We start from the raw sequence: 24,803 nt of genomic DNA, 5'->3' as shown, positions 1-24,803 counted from the left end.
TCTCCTTACTACGTGGCTCCGTGGCCGAGTGGGTCTATACTGAGTGCTGTAGTTTCGTTAAAATTCTTGCGAAGGATCGAGTCGGACGTAATCATAATTTTTTCCATTTAGAAGCGAAAATAAATTAAGCTCGTAACGAAAATTTTAAAGAAATTATTTTTAAAATTATACTCGCATAAGGCATGGAACAAATTTAAAAATCATTCTCTTCATTGTATAGGCCAATGAAACGCTGTCATAATTTACTTACAATTTTGGTTTCTTCTTTATTTGCAAAAATGTTACTAATTGAAAGACCACGACATGCCCTCCTTTTTTTGATCCTGGGTACCAGTGGAGCAGCGAGGGGATTTTGGGGGATAAATTCTCCCCCCCCCCCCCCAGAGCTCAAGAGAAATTTTTAAGTTTTATCCATTTTACTTAATTGGATTAATATTACCAAGAGAATAGTGTAAGGACTAATAAAATATCCCTCAGAAAGCAGTAAAACTCACCATTTATCTTAAAATTCGCCAATTTACTAATCTCGCACCTATCACTAATCCTGGAGGGTATTCCATACCCCCACACACACATGTATTAGTTGCACCTAAACCCCCCCCCCCCAGCCTTAATTCCTAGCTGCATCCCTACTGGGTACTCACATGAATAGATGTGCTCAATACCAAACGTGAATGATAGAAACAGACAGAGGGTATATCTGTTCCAATGATGGTAGTATTTAGCGGTCTGGGGTGATTTGGGTCGTGATGGGGGAATTTGGAGGTCCTTCTTGGAAAATTTTAGGAAACTGCATGCCCGAAAATGGACTTTGACACTATTCTCACTCTTAAATAGTAGATAAAGTTAATAAAAAAGAAGTTTAGCATGAAAAAATACTATGAAAAGTGAGAAAATTATTAATATATTAGGGAGCTGATATCTCTTTCGTGAATTTGCCCCATAAACGGCAATGAAATCTAAAAAAAGAAACTAAATACAATCTTTTCGAATAACCATTCCAAATAAGCACTTGCAGTTTCTTTTTTTTCTTCGGGACACCTAAATCACTTCATTTTTTTACAATGAGTATGCAGTTAAGAAAGCAACAAATGAATACGAAAAATTTTATAATTACAAAAAACATTGGTTCAAGTAATCTAAGTAATGAATATCTTTTTTAATTACACCTTTAATATCCCTTCAAGATGCAGCAGGGCCCCCCTAACCTTGGGTGCCTCAGAGATTGCCAACCTGGCCAGTCCACCCTTGTACCCATATAGCAATGCAAGCCAGAATCAAGCTTGCAGCAACCTAGAAAAAACAAACCTGAATCACGGTTTAGACGCCTTGCTTATTAACATACCAATGCAAGCCCTTCCATTGTTTACTGCATTTCTAATGGAAATAAAATTTAATAAATACAAGCCTAGGTGAACCACTCGGGTAATTTCCTGGGAAATATGTACTTGGAATAGAGAAACAATAACAAAAGAAAACAATTCTAAAACATTCGTACAATACCTTGAGAAGTAAAAACAGAAAATAATCTAACAGGAATCATGTCAGACCATTCTCAAAAAGCCTAGTAGGTACAGAAAGAGGTACTCTTGCAATTAAATCAACATAAAAACTTGTGGGATACAATAAATGAACACCTAATAACACATCATAACCCTGTGAACTAGTGAGTTGTGATTTATAACAAAAGAAGGTAACTAGACAAAAGATATTAACTTCTATAATCTGAGTTGACACAAGGGTACTAACTTTTAAATTCCAAGCAGATGCATTTGGCAAAAAATTATCTATGACTGAAAAATAGATCATTCCTCCCACAATACCCCAATCCCGGGTAATATATTTGTAATTATGTATAAGCAATTCCCATCTCTGCTTAAGGTGAAACATAAGATAAATAAAGGAGAACCAAAGTGCACATATCAAGGCCAAAATTATAACATATACCAGGGCACTAATGCAGGAATAAAAGTCAATCTATAAATGACATGAACTATTTTATTATTAATCCAAAAAAGATCACTGAAGTTTTTTATGACCAGGGCACAACTCCTGTAATGGCATGCCCATGTATTTTGCAACAAAACACTCAAAAGTGTATGATAAGATATGAAAATAAATCTTCCTTCTTAGTTAGCTTCAAGTCAGCTAGATATTGATATGACTTTTGTCAACAGCAGGCTCTTCATTCAGTCCACTTTTGTCTCAATGCAATTCCGTGAAAGATTTACTACATGACATCTCTGTTAGCCTAACTGAAATATGCCATGGAATAAACTTACAATTTCCACACACTTAGGTATCAATATCCTTAAATTGGAGATAAATGTGAATGACATAAATAGCTTAGTTGTTATTTTTTACTACCTCATCATATACTTGGGAAATTAACATAATTATAGAATGATTGCCATACATCTGAATAATAGTTACAAAAATTTAGCATGCATGAATCACCTAAGTTTATTCACAAGTCCTTTGATGTGTTCTCTCTAAACAAGTGGACTGGTAGCAGTATTGTATGGTAATAAATGATAAAAATGGCTCATACTTTTGACAAGATATTAAACAGAAGGTAAATAATATTTTAAAAGAACATACCATGCACCTTTTAAAAGTGATGTAAGAATCTTTCTCAGACTTGAACATTCATTAAAATCTTAGGTAAGGAGTGTTCTTGGAAATCATTCCCGCAAATTAAGGACTTCTAAGGATATTTAAACAAGAAAGCTCTGACACTAGGTCATAATTTTTACTCTTTTTATGCCAAAATAATGAAATATCTGATTTAACAGTTGCTTGTATACCTCTATCAGACAACTTAAGGCAATCATGTTTCACTAGAATGTGTAAAGCCGTCAACAATCCACATTAACCACTACTCAACTGGTAGATAACCAAGCACTCATGGCATAAAAGTTGCACATATTGGTAATGATGAAATGTGTATATGCCAAAGAGGGATATATGCATTAAGAACTCATTAGAGTCATCGTATCAACACACAACAAGCAAAGAGGGAAAAACTAGTTAACAAGGCCAAATATATGTCAGCTGCTCTAGAGCATTAGAATAAAGGAGCTTCCATGCTATTGAATAGATTGAGAATTCCATATCAGCAACTCACCATCAAATTTGATGTAAAGAGCACAAAAATATACCCACATATGTGAATTACCAGATTAAAGCAACGAAATACGTAGTTAAGAGGTAATCATTTAAAAAATCACTTTTGAATAAAATACATCAAGGACAGGTAAACACTAACAGATGTGACTCTGTTATAACTAGCTATGTGGAGCAACATCAAACACTTGCTATAAATACTAGTCCGGATGACAACCCATGGAATCAGTTTTAACATATATAAGTTCAATATCATTCAGTCTGGCCTTTGAAAATGAATATAGAAAAACAGACAACAAGCTAGAAAATTTAAGAAAAAATACATTTTGCTACTCCTGATATATTCTCTCATTAGGCAAAATACAAGGTGACACCACAAAGCCAATGCAGAAGATGATTGCTGGGAATATAATGCTGCACATGCTTCTCCTGCTTAGGTTATTTGGACTTGAAATGCAATAATTGTATCTTATCGTTGTAGCAGTTGTTCCATTATACAGCCATCAATTCAGAAAAACCTGATGCAACAGGCAGCGATGAATCTGGAACAAAGGAATAATCTTGGTGACATTAACTGAGTGAACTTGAGTAAAATATGAGAATAAAACAATCACCACTGGCATTCACATAACATGCACTACAATTTAATGCAAAATATATGTACTGCAGAATACCTTGGTAAAAGGACTATCCACTTAGAAAATAAATAAAACTCATCCATACAATATTAAAGGTTGAATTTAGTACCAAAATATTCTTAGGCACTCAATTTAGGAGGACCTGAATTCAAGATATTGCCCACCCTGTTACTCTAACTGATGCACCCAGATGATGAGCCAAGATATGAAGAAACATTTAAGCACATTATTGAATAAGACACTCAAGTTTAATGCAGTAGAAGCATAATTATAATTGAATCCAAAGTATATTAATCAAGAAAGGATACTGAATATCAAAGTGTCAGAATGAATTTAGCAAACACGATGGTAGTTCTCAAATCCGACACAGTCATGGGCCACCAAAACAGCTTAACATAAGAGTAACCAGTGACTCAATTTAATTACTCCAGAAGGATTTTGAAAACACTTTTTCAATGTAAAGTACCAATGTGGATGCTATGGAAGTAATGAAAAATGGTATAACTGAAAAATTGTCAGAATATAATCAAAGGCAATGTGAAAGAAAAGAACTTGCAATGGATAGTAAACTTGTCAATTTGAGAAGCTACCTTATTTGATAGATGATAAGCATTAGCAAAGACTGCGTGCTTATTTTTCCACAACTGTGCTGATTTCTCAAAATATAATGGATGAATGAGAATGTTTACAAATACATACTTCATTTAAAAATATACATACGTGGTCATATCCCAGCAAAATACCAAGTGCATGTGACATATATGGAATATAAGAAAGAAAGACTTACACCACCTAAATACACTAAAATGAGGCATAATAGAAACAGACAAACTATGTACAACAGATTTTAGAAGACCATGACCCAGGGTAATAGGTGCTTATGACATGAATAAACACACAAATAAAGACATGCTCAATATCTCCAGCTCCTAAGACTGCATGTAGTCTTCAAAAAACACTAAACCTCTCCAAGAAACGAAACCTTGGATTCATCCAACCATCGGCTATGCAAAACACACAGATGATTTTTTTCCAAGGAAAACTATCGAGAAACCAATGGTCAATGATTTTGGTTGCAAGCAAAAAAATTGTATCAATTCACATTTTAATATAACATTTAAGTACTCTCTTATAAAAAAGTAAACAAATAGGACTTTTAACAATGAAAATAGCAATTAGGTACCTCTTAATTAATTATTAAAAAGTCTTCTTTCTTTTGTACTTTTAGCCGCAGTTAGTTCAAATATGGTATCACAAAATGAAGGTAGTTTCAACATCATTGAATTGTCAATATCAGCAATGTTTTTGATTTGTAAATTAGTTCACAGACCCCAAGAATACAATGAAGCTATGAAGGGAAAGTAGAGATATCACTTGCTTGTGCATGCTTGCCACTTTTTACTTACAATTAGTACAAATGTGAACCAATAATTAAAGAGTATGTTTAATTACCACTTTATTTTAATAATTATACTTCAGGCAGTGCCTGACATTGAGAACCTACACTATTGAATGGACGATAAGGATACATGAATGCTTTGTTGATGCAATTCCCTAATAAATGCCCTGGCATCACTTTATCAATCCACCAGTTGTTTGTAAGAAACATTTCCAATAAACCCATTTGTAAAGGGATCGATATTACTTGTACAATCATATTGGTACAGCCTAGATCTAATAGGTAATTGTTTCTCAGGCTGGTTAATAATCTAAACAGGACAACCGTTAGTGCTACTATTGAATAATTTCAAAATTTAGTCATCATAAGAAGAGATAAGTGGGCAGTAAACTTGTGTTAAAAAAGTGCTACCGGTTGAGCGAAGGTATGTTGGTGAAAGCAAAGGATGATGGAATTGAAAATGCTACTCAAGATGAACAAAATAAAACAAAGTCCAACAACCAGATGACTGAAAGACAGTAACCCAATAGAACGGTGACACAATACTTCGTTATCACCAATAGTAATACCTTTCATCAAAATGCACTGACACTGATAACAACATAAACACACTCTCTCAGCAAATGCCAAGAATGGTTTGAATAACAGTACAACCTTAATACGTACATACCACACTCGATGGCTCTTCAACTTCAGCAAAGGAAAAGACTTCAGGCGACACCAGTGGCATGTCCTTATCAGCCGGCAATCGAATATTAGACGCCTCCTCTTTGGCGTAATAGGCTTAGGACAATTTGCGACGTCGAAAATCGTCGGAATATCATTGGGCTTTTAATATTTTCCAGCCTTCCTTCCGAGTGGATTCAAATTTTGATTCGCATAAGTGCACCTGTGGCAAGGAAAACGAAGATAACTCGCAGGAATATGTTTTAATAATGATTAAATGGCTAAATAATTACGTGCATGCATTATGTAATGTATGTTGACTATAATATTAATCAAGGAAGATTTTGCGGCTTCTAAATCGCATGAAATTACAAGGTGTAAAATCCGACATGGATTCGAGTTCAATTGCCTACAAACATTCGTTACCAACAACATAGTTCCAAAAAGGACATGAATATTACATGATTTCAGTAAGTCTTTAATAAAAACTGGTATCATTGATTGTATCACACGTAAAGTTCCTCATGATATTTCAAACGTGAAAGTACTTATATGTTACAGGTATAACTTTCAAGGACATTTACAAGTATAACTTTCACGTGACGAAATAATAACAACTTACCACATTCCATCATGTAAATAAGTTGCGTTTTCTAGTTTATAGTTTAAATTAATCAATTGAATGTAGCACGAGTTACTTATATCAGTATTACGGCACTATCAAAGTTTAAAAACCATTGACACAAATAACCTTATAACTATACATGAAAAACTCTCAACAATAGCAGGAATTATTATGCACTCTTCTGTTTACATTACGTACAACGTAAAACTGATTGGCAAAGGTATTAATCTTTGAAGTAAATCACAGCCTTTCATCAAATTAAGCCGAAACTAAGTAAGAACTTGATCTTCATATGAATACTTACCCAATACATTGATTTACATCATCTTCTAACTCACCTCACAAATAGTGGAAGACGACTACGGTTGCCACTCATCCATCCCCCACATTTGTAGCCATTTAGCCCTTACCTGAGGATTACAAGGAAAAACAAAAGCGCGATACACATCCCCACATCTAATGGAAGAGTTTGGTGCAGAAGAACCGCTCATCTCTCTTATTTATCAATTACAAAAATGGAAAAAACTGCACCAACTCGACGTTCCTCCTATACAACAACACAGCCCGCCATTAATGATATGACTAAACATGGCAGGTTGCGACGACTCAACTTCGTAGTTATTATATGGCAATATAGAGGACTCTGCCCTTCGCTGCATTCTGGTGCCATCTACCATGCACATCCCACACTACACCAATGGAAGTGGGGTGAAGAGGGTGAAAAGTTTCTGGATTGACCTGTGCGAGTGAAGTTGATAAGCGTCATACGTTAGTGAATGCTGAAGACGTGAGGCAGTGCGCAATCAATGTTGTGAAAATTTGTTTCAATGCATTGCTGTTCGAAATCTGACAGCTTTAATTTTGTGTAACTTGTGAACCCCGGAATAACGAGTGTCTTGTTTTATCGAGGAGCCAAACGAAGACTCCGAGTTCCATAGCCGCCGTTGAACAAGTTATTCGTAGGAATTGCATCTGTCATCTGGGTAAGTTGTTATTATTATCGCTCCATTACTACTATTATGAATGAGCTCCAGATCATGACCTGCCGTGATTGTTGCTAGCAATTCAATGGTCCGAAGATAGTTTGTCTGAACCAAAATAAACATGTTTTAGGTGGCATGTTATTTGTTTACACATGTGTAAAAGAAAGGCTCTATTTCTTGTTCAACGATCAAATGCTAGTACAGATAGCGTTTACACTTGGTTTATTATTTGTATTGCATTGTCGATATTCTTAAATCTCTAGTGTATCTTGTGTCTTCAACGTCGCCTGGCTTTGTCGATATTTGAGGTTTACTTTTGATGAACACCTTTATCGTGGGTAAAATTATCTCTAATGTTTCATTATTTACATTCAACTCAAGGATAACCACCTAATTGCTCACTCTTACTCATTTTGTGGTGATATCACCCGTGCATGAATTGTTCTGTTCGAAGACATAGTCGCCTCGTTGCCAGTGTAAGACGATGATGCTGTGCAGTCTTTCAGATCCCCGTTGATAAATCTGCCGAGTTGTGATTTGAGTTATTCAGCGTCTTGTTAACTGTTTCTATCGGAGGATTGAGCGTGTAAACGCTGAGAATTAGCCTTAATCGGCTGTCAAATCAGCGAACCGGCGATTATATTTTGGTAGCAGTGGTGCCTTCCTATTTTATGAATCCCTCAAAGGTATCTCAGGGATAATTTGTTTTCCTGTTTAGTGTCGTACCAATGAATCCTAAGATGCGGTCTTCACACATGGAGATCTAGGGAAATGTTATTCTGAGAAGAACTTTTACATGTTGTGTTTTTGTTCGTTATGGAAATCTTTTTGTATTTTCCAAAAGGCGGTATTTCACTTTTTTACAAAAAAGATTTAATCATAAGTCATAAATCCTAAATTTGGTGAAGATCGGCGGAAAAATGAGGAATCGATAAAACCGTACCATATAGCCAACTTCCGTATATATTTCGAGTATTTATTATGTAGTTTCTTCTGTGGTATTAATTCCTTGCTTAGTTTTCATGTGATTGTGATGTTGTAAGGGAGGTCCAAGAAACATTCACTATCTACGGGGAAATTATTCACTTATTATTGTGGTTATTGTAGCCGCCAACCGATTTTGTATTGTCGTATATAACAAAAATTGTTGGTTATTTAATTGGAAACTCTTCATCTTGAAACAAGTTGGTGACTCTCATTAAGTGTAGCCTATGTTGTAACTTTCAGTTTTTTTACTATATATGTGACAATACGTTCTGAAAAAAGTGAAACTTTAAATCATTTTTGCAATCGTGTCCGCTTATCATTCCTGGCTTGCAACTTGTTCTCCGCTGCTTTTTGCCCAATTAACTAATTTTTATTACTTTTAACTCGGAAATCTCCGGTTTAACTTGTAAGCTTTGTTTATTTTCATGCAGAAATCTAGTTTGGGCTTAAGTTGCAATTCGGTAAAGTTGATTCGTCTCCGATATGCCATGTTAGTATCAACATATGTACTGCCACTCGTAAATTGGCAATGGGGCTATAAGTCGATTGACTGACTCATTTGGCTTTCCCAAGCCTGCTTGGTGGATTTGAAAGTGTAACTTCGTAAATGATCAGTCGCTGGAGAGAGCTTGTACACATGTGCCTTTATTTTGCAGGCTATATCGCATGGCAAGGTGGAATGACCGGAGTAATAGCGGTAGCTAATTCTCTGCTCCTTGATTTAATGTTTACAAGAATGGCTAGGAACCTCACCCACCATAATTGTGGCACTTCGATGCAAGCCCTCTTACAATCAGCACAGCAGTGAGGATATCTACATTTTGCGTCATACTACTAAAAGCATGCCAGTCTTGCTGTGAAGGTGCGAGATAAGACGTCAGTTCAAGACTTTTGAATCTATGATGAGGGTTTTTGTTTTGTCATGCATTCTTCTCGTTGCACGTAATTCGGTTAATTCGTGGTAGACACCCGTTTCTTAAGTGCATGGAATGGTGGTTGCGTTCATCACGGGGGTGCGTGCTTTAGTGCCACCTTAAATTTTCCTAATAGAGTATACGATCGGAAAAGGTTTGGAAAATAGTGAGAGGCATCTCTATAATCGAAGCTCGATACTATTAATCGTTGTCTTGGGCGTGACTTCATGGAGTCGACTTAACACAATTAAATGCACAAACTTTATCATTCCAAATAATTAATGTTGAATTATAAAGTTTTTACATTTCATTATACGCGTTATTATTGCGGAGAATGTGTGTGAGCATGCGAGATGAGATGTCTGTTGTTGACTAACTTCCTAGAAATATTGAGTTAAGATTTTAGTTTTATTTTTGGCATCTAATCCGATGTCATTTTTGATGGCTCTGAATGACGTCCACCCTGCTTGCGTCCCCTTCCGTTATTCCCCTGAAAAAGTAGAGGAAAATCGCAGGATGCCGGGAGGCCTTTGAAATCCGGGGCTAAATTTCCCTAGGCATCAAAGAGCTGTGGATATCAGCTTTTTCGCTGGGTACTCAGTAAGCACCTTATTTTACGCAGTTTTCTCTTTTAACATGTTTGACTTTATTCAGGCAGAAGAATAAAGTAAAATGCATTTTCTTTTAATGTTGTAGAAGCATGCTTTATTTGTTTTCGTCCTTTCATTTCAAACGTAGATATGCCTAATCTCGCACTTATGTCATCATCAAAAATATTTCAACCTATCGGGTGGAATTAATTACTTGATTATGAAGGGAACATAAATGATAAGTCACCGTTGCACCGGGAAAATGTTATTTTTCCTGCCTATAGGTTAATTTTTCGTTGCATAAGTAAGCAATTTTTAACAGATGAATATTTACATTTATATTTCATAGCACCGATATAATTAGGGGGTGTGTAAATACGACACGGGCAGGGTGTGTCTCCACTCCCTTTGTTTTAGAATGCATTGCAATCTGATGGTTAAATGTCTTATTGTTCCGAGGACACCTCATCCCCATTTTCGTTTTCAATTAGAGAAATACTGTGTAGCCAAGATTGAAATGGCGACATACTAGGTATTTCACGCGATGCGTCTACATCATATGGCGACTATATAATATCTATATATGTCCTCGTCCATTTTCTATTCCATGTTCCTATCCCTTTCTTTCCTTACCTGTGAATTTATTTGTATGTTTGCGCTTAAGGCGCCGTGTGAATGAATGAAGTAGTATATATATATATATATATATATATATATATATATATATATATATATATATATATACCTAACATTATAGTCGTAGTCACCGTTCTCTCTAAGGAGCGCATTAAAGGTCTTTGCAGCTGGGAAATCGAACGAACAGCTACGTAGGGTGACCACAGGCACCCATGTCCTGGATGGGGGCAACCTAAACCTACTCAGGCGGGACTAGAACCCCCGACCTTCGGTTTGGCAGGCTTTAAAGACTTTAATCGTCGCCGCCCCCGCAGAAGGACATGTTTTTTCTCTAGTCTTCTCTAAATTTTACTATCACTCAAAAGGAGAATGGAGTATAACGCGAACAAAATCTATTTGTAAATAATATTAATTAATGACATATTATGTCATTCGTTATTTTATTCAATTACCCATAGTAACAATGAAGTTTGTGTTTTATCGTTGGCCTCTCCTTTATGCTTCTGCGCAGCCATCCTGCGCAATATTTTTTGTATGCGCTCCTATTCGCAAGAATTTGTCCGTTGCATTCTGCCCCGGTTTCCTATAGGGTAATAGTCGTTATCTTCAGGCGTAGTCGGTGCGAAAATCTCGCGTGAGTATAGTATGGGTGGAGGGAGTGAGTGAATTTGTTTTCTTTTTATTGGCTTGCAGCGGCCTGGAAGGAATAGCAGGGCGCCATCTCGAAGGAACCTGTTTTTGAAAACCACGATGCGCAAGGTCGAATGCCGGTGGGAGGCTAAAGAGCAAAGTTTTTCGAGGACCTCAGCAAAATAATCCGCAAGAGTTCTTCTGCAGTGTCTTACTCGGAGTTTTCTCTCGTAGGCATTTGCCGCACGTATCACATGCGTAAGCGAATATCAAATTAAGCGAAAGCACGAAAAATGAATTGCAATCCCTTTTTGGGGGAGCGAGAAATATATGCTACTCAACTCACATTCTAAAATTGAAAAATTATATATTTGCCTCTCTCCTTATAATTCAAATGTTATCCGGAAATAATGCAATAATCCATGTATTTCTAAGAGAACTGTCAGACTATCTAACTATCAACTAACAGAACATCATGACTTTGGGAGTGAGTGAACAGATTTTTTTCTGACAATCCCGTTGGCGTACATTAGGATTATTGTGGGAATTCTATCTTCCCTGAATTAAAATTGTTTTTGATCGAGTTCTTAGTGCATTAAGTTTATTCCAGGAAAATATCGACGTTTTTTGGAAATACGGTCGCAATAATTTGAAGACTGTTAATTCCGATTGTTAGATTGCATCGGCGTCAAAATTTAATGAAATGAGTTTGAAGAAAAAGACATGGTTTATTTTCATATACCTATGCATTTTTTAAGGATGATTGTTTTTATCATCATTAAGATTAATGGTCTGAGGCGTAACTTTGTGAAAGCGATTCATTATGAAAAATGAAACAGAAGAAACTTGGTGCTCTCACGTTTCAAATATTTTTTCTCTCATTTACACGGCCATGGTTTCAGCGTAAGACGTCATCATCGGGTGATGGTCAGGTGAGGTCACCTGACGATGACGTCTTACGTTGAAACCATGGTCGTGTTAATGTGTGAATAAATATAGCACAAAGTTTCTTCTTTTTCGTTTTTCATAATTTATCACCATTGTCGAAATTCTTCTCAACATGCTGAGGTCAGAATGAAAGCAAAGTTAGAAATAATTCATTAAAGAAAAATACCTTTTTCTCCGAAAAATTCTTATTGACTTAAAGTCTTTGATACCTGAATGAATATTTTATTTCGTCAAAATCAAATAGTGAATATTACCTTCAGTCATTTGCGCTGCTGTGCATGTGAATACATTATTGTGCATCCTGAAGTGATAATTACATGAGGCGAACGTTGCGACGGTGGTGCAAGTGTAAGCTATGTCTCATCTAAATGTAAAAGGGCGGGGATAATGTGTCATAAAACTTACCTTTAAAATGTCAATTTTCTTATCTTTAACTTGCAGCAAGCGGAGGCGACAAAGAAAGGCCTATGCACCGCAAAATTGTTGTTTAATTCATTTTTGGTTGACACAATCTGTAAGTATATTGTTTAAGTTTGTTACCTGTGTCCTGTTTTGGAGTCGAGAGATAAATGACATTCGCAAATAAAGTTAAACCTAGGGAAGATTTCGCCGAATTTTTTGTGCCCCAATCCTTTCGGTGGAGTACAAAAAATGATATGAAGCGATCCATCATGGTAGTGACCAAAGTAACACCTTGTTAACATTTCTCAGAATGCTATGACCGTTTTCATGGGAGAGAGTCCATATCGTCGACTGAATTAGTCGCACCTCACCCGCGAGGCAGCGGAGGAAAAATGTGTAATTAAACATATCCTCCTTCATAAACGTGCAATCCTTTTCGATAGGCGTTTCCCGGCCACTAGCACACTAGCCGTTCGAAAATACTATCACAACAAGTACTTGGCGGTGAAGTGTTTGAGTGCATGCGTTCGAGCGGGCGTTTAATAGCGGGCCCTTCGAAGGAAAAACAATTCCTATCCTTTTGTCTCATCGTCTTTGAGATGCAGCGCGATTCTTTGGCGATACGTACTCTCCATCTGCCACTCTCTCCAATTCAACGCTTTTCAATCTGCGCGCAGCTTCCCGCGCTTCCCGAACTATTTCTCGTTGCAGTCTTTGGCGAATCGCGCCGCTTTCATTTCTATGTTAACTAGTTCTGGGATGAAATCTTTCAGCTCGTTGGCCTTGCATGACGAATACGACCGTTCAATTGGCCTAATGTAATATTTTCATGACATGAATTTAAAAGGAAGATTTTCCAAATCCTACGCCTTAAAAATGTTCACCCGGCCGACGACGACCGAATTAACCAAAATTCCGTGGTCCATTTGGATCCAGCTTCTTGTGGAGTTCCACTCTCTTTCGTGTTCCAAAGTCGTCTCCCGTTTGCAATCTTAAAGGTTTCATTCCTTAGAGAATTCTCTCGTTATATTTTAACTGCTGCAATTAAGATTTGGATCCTTTTTACGGAAACTGTACCCGCGTCAGATGGCGTTGTCGGCGGTGCAAATGTAATAGAGGGAAAGATGACACCCAATCTATATTTCATGCTTATGCTTGTGAATAGAGGTTAAAAAATTAAATTAATGGCTTGAATGTGGAGCCGTAACCATTCCCTCCACCATATATATAATTCCATATTTAATATCGAATTTCATAACGGGCTGAAAAATGCCCCGAAAAAATGTATTTGATAGCAATTTATTCACATTTTTGATCGTATGTGCGTTTGTACTTGTAATTCAAAGAAGAGGTAAGGTGAAACGCAGTAAGTTCTTTGAGTAATATGCAGCAGCTAATAAGATTGCCTGCCAGCTCAAGGCATTTCAACTGTAGATAATTTTACTCGAAACATGAAACTTTGCGTGAAAAATACTTTCTCGTTGAATCGTTGCCACAAACACATTGAAGGGTACCAGTTAAAATTTGGGATTTTTTTGTCGTATCTATTTCGGAGCTCGCCAAGTGACTTTCGCGTTACAAACTCTAAAATACTGTTTTGTATTTTTATTTTTTTTCGAGTCCCATGTCTCCCGTATTTTTTGGAGCATTGGAGTCAAGTCTATCATTCTAAGTTGGCTCTTGTCCGTCACCCAATCAGTGGAAGGAAGCCTTTTAATGCAAGTTCCAGGGCGAGGTACCGTGCGAATGGCAGCCTTTTGCTGGCCAAATGATTAGGACAACGTTACAGTGTGCCTTACTGTATTGCGAAAACAATACTCTCTCGTCAAAATATTGCAGTTTGAAAAATTAATAATTGCATTAAAAAGGCACTTTGTGTACTTAGGACGCGTCGGCTTTACATGGCCTCTAAAACTTTGTGGCATATTTACGCGTAGGCAATGCAGACAACTGGATTTCAGAAATATGATTTAATGCTTTCCCGGCGAATAATGTGGGTAAACTTTTCTCGGGATTCCCACCGGGTTAATTTTTTAATTTCGGCCGAAATTAAAAAATTAACCAGGTGGGAATCCCGAGAAAAGTTTACCCAACTGGATTTCAGTTCGCATCACTGGTTATTTCAACGTATAATACTTTTTTGATTTCACTCTCTAGTTGCATTTCAATCATCAGTTATTCGTGTATTTCCTAGACGCCGAGGCGCGAATTGAAGAAGGCGGGGCGCAGTGGCGTAGCCAGGAATTTTGTTCGGGGGGGGGTGTCCAAAACCAGGGGGGAAGTTTTTTGAAAAATAGGGTACTAAGTAATGGGTTTTAAACTAATTTTAACACTTTTCACAATCGAAAAAACTTCATTAAAAAATAATAATTTGTTAATTCATGATTTTTCAATGATTTGTTTTCTTTTATTAAGGAAAATAATTGTGCTATTATATTTCGGGACGCGTGCGGGGTGCCTAGGGTTTTCTCCTTTGCATTGTAATAATAACTGATAATTACATTGACCTAAACACCAAGAAATAATATAAAATGTGTTAAACTAGGTCAAGAATAGAAGAGGAAAAATAATAACTGATAATGAAAGCACTTCCGATAGTCCCCATGAAACTTCGATGAATCAGCAATTCTTTACTGTCGGATAGATCGTAACTGTGCATTTATAGGTTCATTTCTTTTATACCTTCGTGGGGAATGACAGTACATTTTGCAGGAAATGAGCCTCTTACGGAAGATGCATTCAGTTGCGACATCAGCTTGTATCACTGATGACTCCCGTTATTTGAAGGTGATGACAGTGCGTATGTCCTATTCAATCTTTTTACATTGCCCTCTAATTTCTATGTTTTAAATTCATTTTACGGGGCGCCGTTTCATTTTCCGGTGTTAAGTATCCTTTTCAAGTATCGCTGATTTCGAGCGAGAAATGGTAATAATTTGAGCTTTTGTCGAGGACGATAATCAATCTAATGTCTTCATCCATTCGCGCAGAACTTATGAAACTATTGTTATATTACTATAATGTTACCGGGAAACTCCATGCTTACGATTTCTCGTGAAAAAATGTTACATTCGTCAGGGTCAAGTCCTCGCATGAACACCGGTAAACCCAGGGTCGCGGGTTCGATCCCTGCGGGGTTAGGTTGTCCCTATCCAGGGCATTATGCGTTGTTATCCGTTTGATTCCTCCTTTGCTGTGAAATGCGCTCTTTTGAGGGCGGTGCAACCGAGGGGACTGCGATCAAACTGATACACGCGTGATGCGCACTACTTCTCTCTGATCATAATTTTACATCTACAAGTGCTGTAGATGGTCGGATAAGATTAATAATATCCTATAAATTATTTGTCTGTGTCAATCGGCGTCAGACCTGTCGCGTATGGTATTTCGAGCTTCATCGGTTTACTCTTCGGTGCTGTAACTAAGCCTATTTTTGCTTGCCTTTTAAGGCGAGTATTTTCATGGCAAGTGTGAGGACCAATGAAAGTGATGATAAATTAGAATCACTCCGAGTGTTACCCACCCCCTCTATCAGCACCCCCCTGCTGCAACCGAAGACGATGTGCATCCACTGTGTCGTAAGTTCGAGTGCCAACTGATGGTACAACGGTCACACCGTATGAAGTTACACAGTGGGGTGAGCCAGTTTTTGGATGTGGAAAATGTTCAAATGTGGTCAGTCAAGCATGCCAGTCGGTGTGTGGGCTAATGGATGACGAATAATTAAGGCCGATGTAATAGGGTATGCATTCGGAAATGATGTATTTTGGAGGCTAGTAGAAAGAAGTATTTTCGCGCAAATCTAACATGTCCACTGGATTACCTTGAAATGGCGTTGGGATGATTTAGTTATCCGGAGAGTTTCTTAGGAGATGAGTCCACCATGGTACGCTGCGTGTTCTTCGGTCCCACACTAATCCTTAATGCATATTATATGTACTGCACCTTGCCACCTTTAGTCGATTCGATTGCGGTCGACGCCCCCTCATCCATGGAGGTCTCCTAACCGTAACTGGATCTCAACGTAGTTGATCGTTTCTTTGTGTTTGTCATTCTCTTTTCCTCTGTCCGCTTTGCTTTATCTGTGTAATTGATCGAGCGTGCTTTTTAGGAATTTTCCCCTCCATATTTGCCTTTTATGAGTTATTGCTTCCACAAAATCTTCGCCCAAGTTTAGAAAAGGAGAAATAAATTTCGTTCTGCGGCTGTATGATCTCAAATGCCCCTTATCGTTATCGGAATTAGGCAGCGATGGAGATTGAGGTGATTACCCGACTGAAAACCCGAGAAGAATGGACTGCAACTATAATTCGCCGTGACGTCCTGCAAAGTGTCGGTATGATGAAGTAACGATCCTCGACTGCCAAGTGCCATTCTGTCTCCGACGAAGCGATCGGCGGCGGATGAAAAGCAGGCCTCGCCGCCTTGCTACGGGTCTGACGCCCCTTGTTGGGAAATGGGCGCGGAACTTACCTGCAACGCAAGGCGGAAATAAATATCAATTCGCTCGATAAACTTCTTGGCACGTCTGCACATTGTGTTTCTATGACAAAACACTATCATCCAACCAATTTCGATCAAAATGTGCGTCACACACATCGGGATCTGAGTCCCTTTTTCGCTTTCTCTGAGTCGATCGAACCTAGTACGTATTTGCTTTATGCCTAACTCTGTTTAGGTCCGCGTGGCGAGCCTGTGGGAATGGTCTTGCGTGCTGGTGATTGATCATCCCCTGCCAAACACCTTGCAGGCGGCTCGCTGGGTATTATGTAGATGTAGGTGGATGCTCCAAACCAGCAAAACACATCGATCGCTTCCTAGTGCGAGCAGAGGCGGTGAGAGGAGCGACCCCTCCTCCCCCCGTAGCGAACGACCGGAAGGCGTGGACAAGAGGTGGACAGACACCATTGGACCGCGCGCGCGAAACTCACTTCCCGAAATGCAAGCCATGGTGCGTGTGTTGGCGAACATTTGGGTTGCGGTGCTCAATGGGCTATTCCCAGCGTCGATTAATGAAAACATGGATCAGTGCAGGAAACGGTGTTGGCGGGCGTTGAAGGAATTAAAAGAACATACGCACTCATTACTCAAGATTCGGATACTAATTTCATTTTAATGTGAGCATGAAACGAATGGAGATTTTTCACATCGTTTTCTGAGAAAAGTCAACTGAAATATTTATTAGCCTTGTATTAGTAGAACCGATAACTGCGAAATACGGAAAATTATCATTTGAAAAAACTTTAAAACTGAAAAATATTTCGTGCGTGAACATGGCCATTTGGATCGGTTTGCCATCGACAGTTGATAAGCCATGGTACTTACTGTAATGTGTGTGTGTTGGCATCAAGCTCAATGCGTCTGTTTTTTTTATTTCGCATTCTGCGCTAGGCAGCGATATTGGCGTGCCGGAAACCTGTATCACGTGATGAATCGGATTGGCTGAATACGCGATAGCGTTTATTTTCAAATTTTTATTGAAAATTACCTCCCCTTTAATAATTGTAATCGTTTAATAATTGTACTCGGGGAGGAGGGAAAGGGTCGGAATTTAAATAAGAGCTAATACTTAAAACGAGTACTTCCTGTAATACTGTTTCAATTTCCCTCATGCGGAAGAGGGAGAATTATGCTTTAGCTATCCCGAGCGCTCTTCTTAACACATTTCCAATGAGGTATTGCGTGTGTCAATTACTTGAAATTTATGCTAAGTTTATCCACTGATTACCAGTAGTTTTTGTGATGCTATGCCTTGTTATTATTGGTTTTGCTTGTCAGTGACGTTTTCGATCGGTGGAAGACTCGATCAAGGGACGACCGTCGGTTTTTCTCTAACTTCGTATTGCCTTTGATCTGGGGTTGTTTGACCTCTTCTGTGGCTGCTGTGCAGTCCGCGGTCGTTAATCACCCTGTGTTGGAGTTGACACCCCTGTCATACGAGACGCAACCCGAGCCTCTCTCCCCCGTAACACATGTCCGTCAGCAACGTTTTCTCCGTATCAATTGCGAACGAAAGAAGAAAGTAAAGAACCGTTTCGCTGCATTCGAGACTCATTTCTTAGCTTCCGTGTTGGTCGGATCGGATTGCATGTTCCTTATAATGATATCGTGTGGTTGGATTATCTTTTTACCACTTTACGTATCTAAGTTGTTACTAAATGTTGCATATAATGCGTCCTGATCAGAATTTTCTCTTTGTCAAGAGCTGCACGAGTACCTGAGTACGGTCCAGCGGGGTGCGCTTATCTATTTATATCAATTACCCCCGAAGACAGCACGATGAGGCCTTTGCATCGAAAGATTTAAACAGCCAACAACAGACGAGATAAAATTGCTGCAGTTTCTAAGTAAAAATGAATCTTTCTCGAACGATGGGATGTGATAAAGTGACTATACAATATAAATATGAACACTTGAATTACGAAGTACAGTTAGTGATGAATCTGGTGATTTGATCATTACCCAATCCTCTGTCGTTTCGCTTCCATTTATCTGACTATCTTTAGTGCCTACATTATCAATGTGAATGTGGTTTTTGAAATAGCACAGTATTTTCTCCCCTTTAATAGTGATCGAATCCTCTGTTATTAAGGACCATGTTTTTGACTGTTTTGTGTGGCTCTTGTTAAGTTTCAATGCTAACTTTTCGTGTCTCCCTGCCGTGTCACCTCGATCACGAATTCTTCTCAGAAAGATTTCTGGATCTCAGAGCGTCAAATTTCCCAACGGTCCCGTGCATCTTTTTTGCAGATTAGGAGTTGGTTGCATAATTGCATGCGTTTTAATCGTCTTTTTCATTCATCAACTCACGCGTAAGGACAGAGAGATCTCCTGAAAACATAGGTATCATTTCCGTACTCTTTCTCGGCGGGATGCAGTAAATGTTACGGAATATAGTTCTTAAACGCCTTGCAATATTGTAAATATTATTTTCCAGTGTAATATTTTTCTTTGTTAAGTTAAGGATGAAAGAGTTTTTCTCGTGTTTGAATTATATGTGGCTTGGTGCTTAGCTCCATTTTCTGTTTTTATACTTAGGTTTCATACATTTTTTATGTTGTGAAATGGAAAAACCGTATACCGTATATCATTTTTGTAATTATCTATTTTTTAATTAATGTGTCTGCAAACTGTACTTATTATTTTTATTCTTATGGATTTTTCCTGAAAAATAAATATTTTTATCTACATAATTGCAGGAATAACTAATCATGCTCTAATGTTGTGATTTCCTTCAAAATAATTAGTAACAAAATGCAAGGTATTGTTACTGTAAACTATGTATTGATAGTTTATGGGAGGAGTTCTCGGTTTTCTTCTGACGTTTCTTCGGCGTCATCTGCCATCGCGTTCAGGGTGAATGGAGGGGGGGGGGGGGGAGTGTTGCAGTCGATGACCCCCTCGATACGACCGAAGAAATCCACCCGGTGGGCAACCCCTATGAACCCCTCCTCCTCCTATGAATTCGCCGGAAGGGCTGAGATCTTACATGTGCGGATTTTTAGTTACTTTATCAATCTGACAAAAATTCTTCAATCTTCTGCCTTATCTTTGAAGTTCAGCGATGTTTTTGAATGAATTATTTCTAATGAATTTAAAGGCAGTGGTCGCGTCCGTGGAACGGATTTCCGGTGCGGTAATTAAAATAAGTCTTCATTGGATTAAAATGCCCCTTTTGATCGCATATCAAATCGATCGAATGAAAAAGTAGGAACTGAGTCAATGAAGCCTTTAATTTTCTGAGGGAGATTTGTTTGAGAGCGGCTCGATCACCTGGTTCGTTCGCGGCCTTATCAGCAGGCGGCGCGCCGCCCGGAACGTGGACGCGGGTGTTGTCGTAGGTCACTGAAGGCGCCTATAAGTGAGATAGCGTCGGAATTCACTCTTCGAGAGCGACTCCGATGCAGCTCAATGCAGCTCGACGCGTCAAGCGTGTGGATGCTATATGCTTTTATATCTGGATAATAGATATAATAGTGACGGAAAATAATCATTAGAAAGTAAAATTAATAAATATTGCTACGAATGACTCCTATCATGTAATCGCGGGGCACTGGAAGAGGTATACTGAAAGGCTTCTTTATTTGAGTACATTCCATAAACCTCTGCGGAGAATGGACTTACATCGTGTGCTTAACCGAGGGAACGGACTCTTATACTAAAAAACAAACTATCTCTCTAGGCAATATCCGTCCATGATCTATGTCCTCCACTTCCCAGCATCCCATACCTATTTAAAATCTGCCGTCAATGTACACGCCAGTGGTTTTTGGCTGCTGTTTTTTGACTCAAGCATATTCTCTTTTTCCTATTGAAATGCTTTTTCCCATGTAGTTGTGCTTCTGGTGCGATGTCGAACGCTTCTATTTGTTGTGTTCCTGCTGCTTTTCTTGAAAACCGAATACTGCGATTTTTTTCTGTGTTGGTTAATTTCATACATCCTACTGTAAAAGCATCTATTTTTGTGTAAGTAACGTCGATATTCCGTTTTCACCGCATTGCAATTAATGTTTACTTATTTTTTTTTGCTGTAAGTATTTTTGTTCTTTTGATTGAGGAATTGAATTTACTTCGCGTAATTTCGGATTGTACTGGTTAAGTTAGCCGTTTTTCTTAATTGAAAAGAGCGACGCGTCGTCGAAGTGAGCGTGCGCGGGTCTGAGTCTCAAACCCGCGCGAAACTATTCAATCCTCACAAAGTCAAACTTAGAGAGGTCGGCGGCCGAATGGCGAAAGTGAGTGACGACGTCATTATTCTTAGGTAAAGGGTTTCACTGAAGTCAAGGAATTGGAGAAATAAGATGAATGAAAGTGCCTTTCTTTCTCGATGTCACACCATTTGACGCGCCGCAGTCGCTTTTCCTCTGTCCCGGTGAACCCAGTTCACCACTACCAGCCAGTTTACGGTAACAATTTTTATTTTGCTTATTCAATTGTGCTGTGAGTGTTTTGTGTTGTTTATGCTATCAGAAGCTTAAACGCTAAATTGATGACATTTGAAAGGATTTAATTCTTTACAAAATATACTATTTTTAACACTGATAACAATACCTCCATAAATAATTTTTTATTATTGATGGAGGTATTTTTTTATTATTTTTTTGTTATTATTATTTCCGTTGCAAGTGGCAACTTTTTGCATTTTCATCATTTTTTTGTCTTCCTTTTTACAATATTTATTCTTTTTTTATGATTGCGTGTATTCAAAAACAGATAAATAAATTCACCAATTCAAGGAAAACCTCAAAATTAGAAGAAGGAAAGGCATACGATTGACTGGGAAGAGTTGTTGGAAGGGTAGGAGGTGCGTGCTTATGTGGTTGAATGTATCGGCGGATCGCAATTCCAAATGTCTGTTTGTGTTGAGTTTTTCGTTGTCTCGTGGACGGTGTCTGCCTTCGGTCCTGAGTTCGACGAACCGGCCCCACCACCCCCGAATGCATCCCTACGCTGTCTTCTTTAAATGTCCAGAGTGCGTAGAGTGGAAAACCCTTTTCCAATTTTCGTGAGTCTAAAGCACTGTTATTTTACCCGCGGGAATATATTGGGGGCAAATCATTTTCCTCTGTGAAATTTTCGCACATCCTCTTTTGGGTGTCTATAAGGAAATATATTGGCTCTGAGCTCTGGCTTAATCCTCGACAATATGCGTGCGAACGTGGTCCCATTGGACAGCCTAAGCCGTAGTCGAGCAAAGCAGTACTCCGCAGAGGAAGAAGATGATGGCTGGTCTGTTCGTTCAAGAGGTAGATCAACACGCTGCGACTTCCGGCAGTGCGAATCGCGGTCAATGCGAATGCTTCTTCCCCTTTCTTAAGGCCGTTTTACACGGGGCACGGATTTGCGCAATCTGACGTACGTGCTAAGACGCAATCAAAATTGCGTCGTGTAAAGCGGTGAATTGCTAGAAAACATGCGAGAATGCCTGGATGCGAGACGGCAAAATAGCCCGTTCTAATTTCGTTCATGCATTCGCGCAATTCCACGCCATTTTAGAAATTAATGCAGCTCTAACCTGCGCAATTCCGTGCCCCGTGTAAAACGGCCTTTAATCGATGTCTTTAGTCAGACTTTCGGTTGACTCCGTTGAGGTAACCCGCGCTTAATTCCTTTACGTTTAAATCCCGGAAAATGTTGGCGACCGTCCAAACCTGAAAGTTTGGCGATGATAGAGTGCGTTGAAATGAAGAAGAGTCCCATTGGCGCCGTGCTCTTTCGCGATCAGCCAGGGTGGATGGAGCAATGCCACGCCGCTATTAGCGGTCTTCCGCTTCGTTCATTTCGATCATTTCCTCTGACTTGAAAGCGGTCGGCGCCACGGCGCTGTCTCAAGAGGGGGCGCTCTTGAGGAAGCGATCCCGGCGTTTGATTGGCCGAGGCGCCGGAGGCCTCGTTGACCCCCTTCCTCCCGTGTCCGTGTGTCGAATGCAACCCTCGTACCCCGTCGCATGTCAGAGTCAGTCAAAGCCCTGCAGTGGCGGCGGCGGCATTTCGCTGTTCGTATTTGTGTCGTTAGCGCAGAAGGAAGTGAAATATCGGGGTCACCACCAGCAGCAGTCTCAAGCGATACAACGTCAGACTGATGCGCTACATGATTATATTTTTAATTTATTATCCTGTGCTGGCCTAATAGCGGTATGTTAATTAATTAGAACACTATTCCATATGCTATTTAATCCATTCTTCATTAAGTTCTACCCTTAGCATTCGTAATGCACTTGAAATATTTGTAAAATTTGCATTCAATACCCAGATGAGACTCATTTTGGTCGCGGTAACGACGTACATTATATTATTAGTATCATGTTTCCACCCACTTACGTAATAGTGGTGTCCAGCAAATACGATGCAATTAAGAAAATGGTAGTGTGTGTGACAGGCAGGAATTTTAATGAAACACGTAAGATACTCAACTATCCGTAAATGCTAATGGTTTCCTCACATTATTCAATTATCCCTATATCTTGGCTTTAGCGTCTTGTTTCATCTGGCATAAGGAGTAATGCAGAGACTGCTGCATTGCTAATGGAGATACACTTCACGCTTCATTTAATAATTATATATTGGGGTGGGTTGTGCGAAGCAGTGCTGTAATTTTGTAGTTTTATGTTCGCATATTTTTTCAATTGAAGTGAACTTAAATTTATTGTTTCATATTGTGGTATTACACCAGTACAGGATAAATAAATACGAATATGAATACTTGGTTCCGTGCGTATTGGATGTCAGTCTGAAATTGCGTGTTTTACTCGCTTGTGGTGACCCTGACATATTACTACCTTCTGTGTTTGCAGTACTTAAAGATTTTGACAATCTCAGGAAAATGTTTCCGCTGCTAAATTGGGCCATTTAAAGCCTGAGGATTTTTATCCTGTTAATAATGATTTCTTTTTGTATTTACGTGTTGGTTGAAAAATTCTTTTCTTGCGTATATATACTTAAGGTGTGCGGATTCATTGGGATACTTATGAATTTCTCTGCAAAACTACCACAATTATGTAATAAAAATTTCTTAATTTATCACAGTATTATTTTTTAGGAAAAAATGTGACTTAAGCGGAGAAGTTCCCGTTTCCTAAGTTGATATTCGCCGTGACGTCGGAGGCAGGCGAGCGATTCACGGTCGGGTGTCCGCCGTGCGTGCGAGAGGTCCTCGCTGCCGAGGAAGTCGCTCACTGCCTCTGATGGATAGAACGGCGACTATAGCGGAATTTCGATTCATATGGAAATGTAGGACACTTCGGCGTCTCTTCTCCTTCCATCCGTGAGTGTCTCTGACCTCACTCTCTTCCCCAGGCGCCTCCGTGCGTGTGTGTGTTTGTGTGCCGCCGCTTCTCAACTCGCGGGAAATGGCGGGGAATGCTCCTTCCTGCGGTCGTCCCCACACAATGGGGGACTTCACTTCAAGTGTCTGAAGGATGTCCGAAGCACGTTATTTATGGACTAAAGTATTTTTTTATTCTTTTTAGGGCGATATCAGTCCACTTTGTTATTCCAAACTATTAATTTTTTTGACGATTATTAAGTTGAGCTACTAATTCTCTTGAGTGATCATGTTCAAAAGCAGAATTAAAGTGGAAAAAATGACATCTCCGATATGGGTTTTGCGTATGGCCCAGGTTATCATATAAGGGGAGTTGGTATCCCGCCGAGGGATGTTCTAATAGTGGCCTCTTGTATTAAAATATTATATAAATACGATAAAAAAATGAATTTTCAAATTATATTTAGTGATGTTTACTTGAAGAATGGCATTGGC

At 38.9% G+C, this 24,803-nt stretch overlaps 1 protein-coding gene and 1 long non-coding RNA gene across 7 annotated transcripts in view; one reads left to right on the top strand and one right to left on the bottom strand.

Annotated features, from left to right (window-relative positions):
• Positions 1-1,980: 1,980 nt before the first annotated feature.
• Positions 1,981-6,037, bottom strand: LOC124163903. Its single transcript, XR_006865873.1, has 2 exons — positions 5,834-6,037; positions 1,981-3,668 (listed from the first exon to the last, which is right to left on the bottom strand). It is a non-coding gene; the product is annotated as an uncharacterized LOC124163903 (long non-coding RNA).
• A 1,109-nt stretch (positions 6,038-7,146) lies between these two features.
• Positions 7,147-24,803, top strand: part of LOC124164156 (activated Cdc42 kinase-like) — a 225,296-nt gene continuing 207,639 nt past the window's right edge. For 5 of the 6 annotated variants that reach the window (XM_046541349.1, XM_046541353.1, XM_046541348.1 and 2 more), the window contains exon 1: positions 7,156-7,437. The gene's annotated coding sequence lies outside the window, so the exon portion shown is untranslated. Of the gene's footprint in view, positions 7,438-24,803 lie in introns of all 6 variants that reach the window. The other variant, XM_046541354.1, reaches the window with a different exon arrangement.

The sequence above is a fragment of the Ischnura elegans genome, chromosome 8 (genome assembly GCF_921293095.1).
Source record: "Ischnura elegans chromosome 8, ioIscEleg1.1, whole genome shotgun sequence".
In the NCBI taxonomy this organism is placed as follows: Eukaryota; Metazoa; Arthropoda; class Insecta; order Odonata; family Coenagrionidae; genus Ischnura; species Ischnura elegans.
Note: the sequence above shows the minus strand (reverse complement) of the source record. Positions and strands in the feature narration are given on the sequence as shown.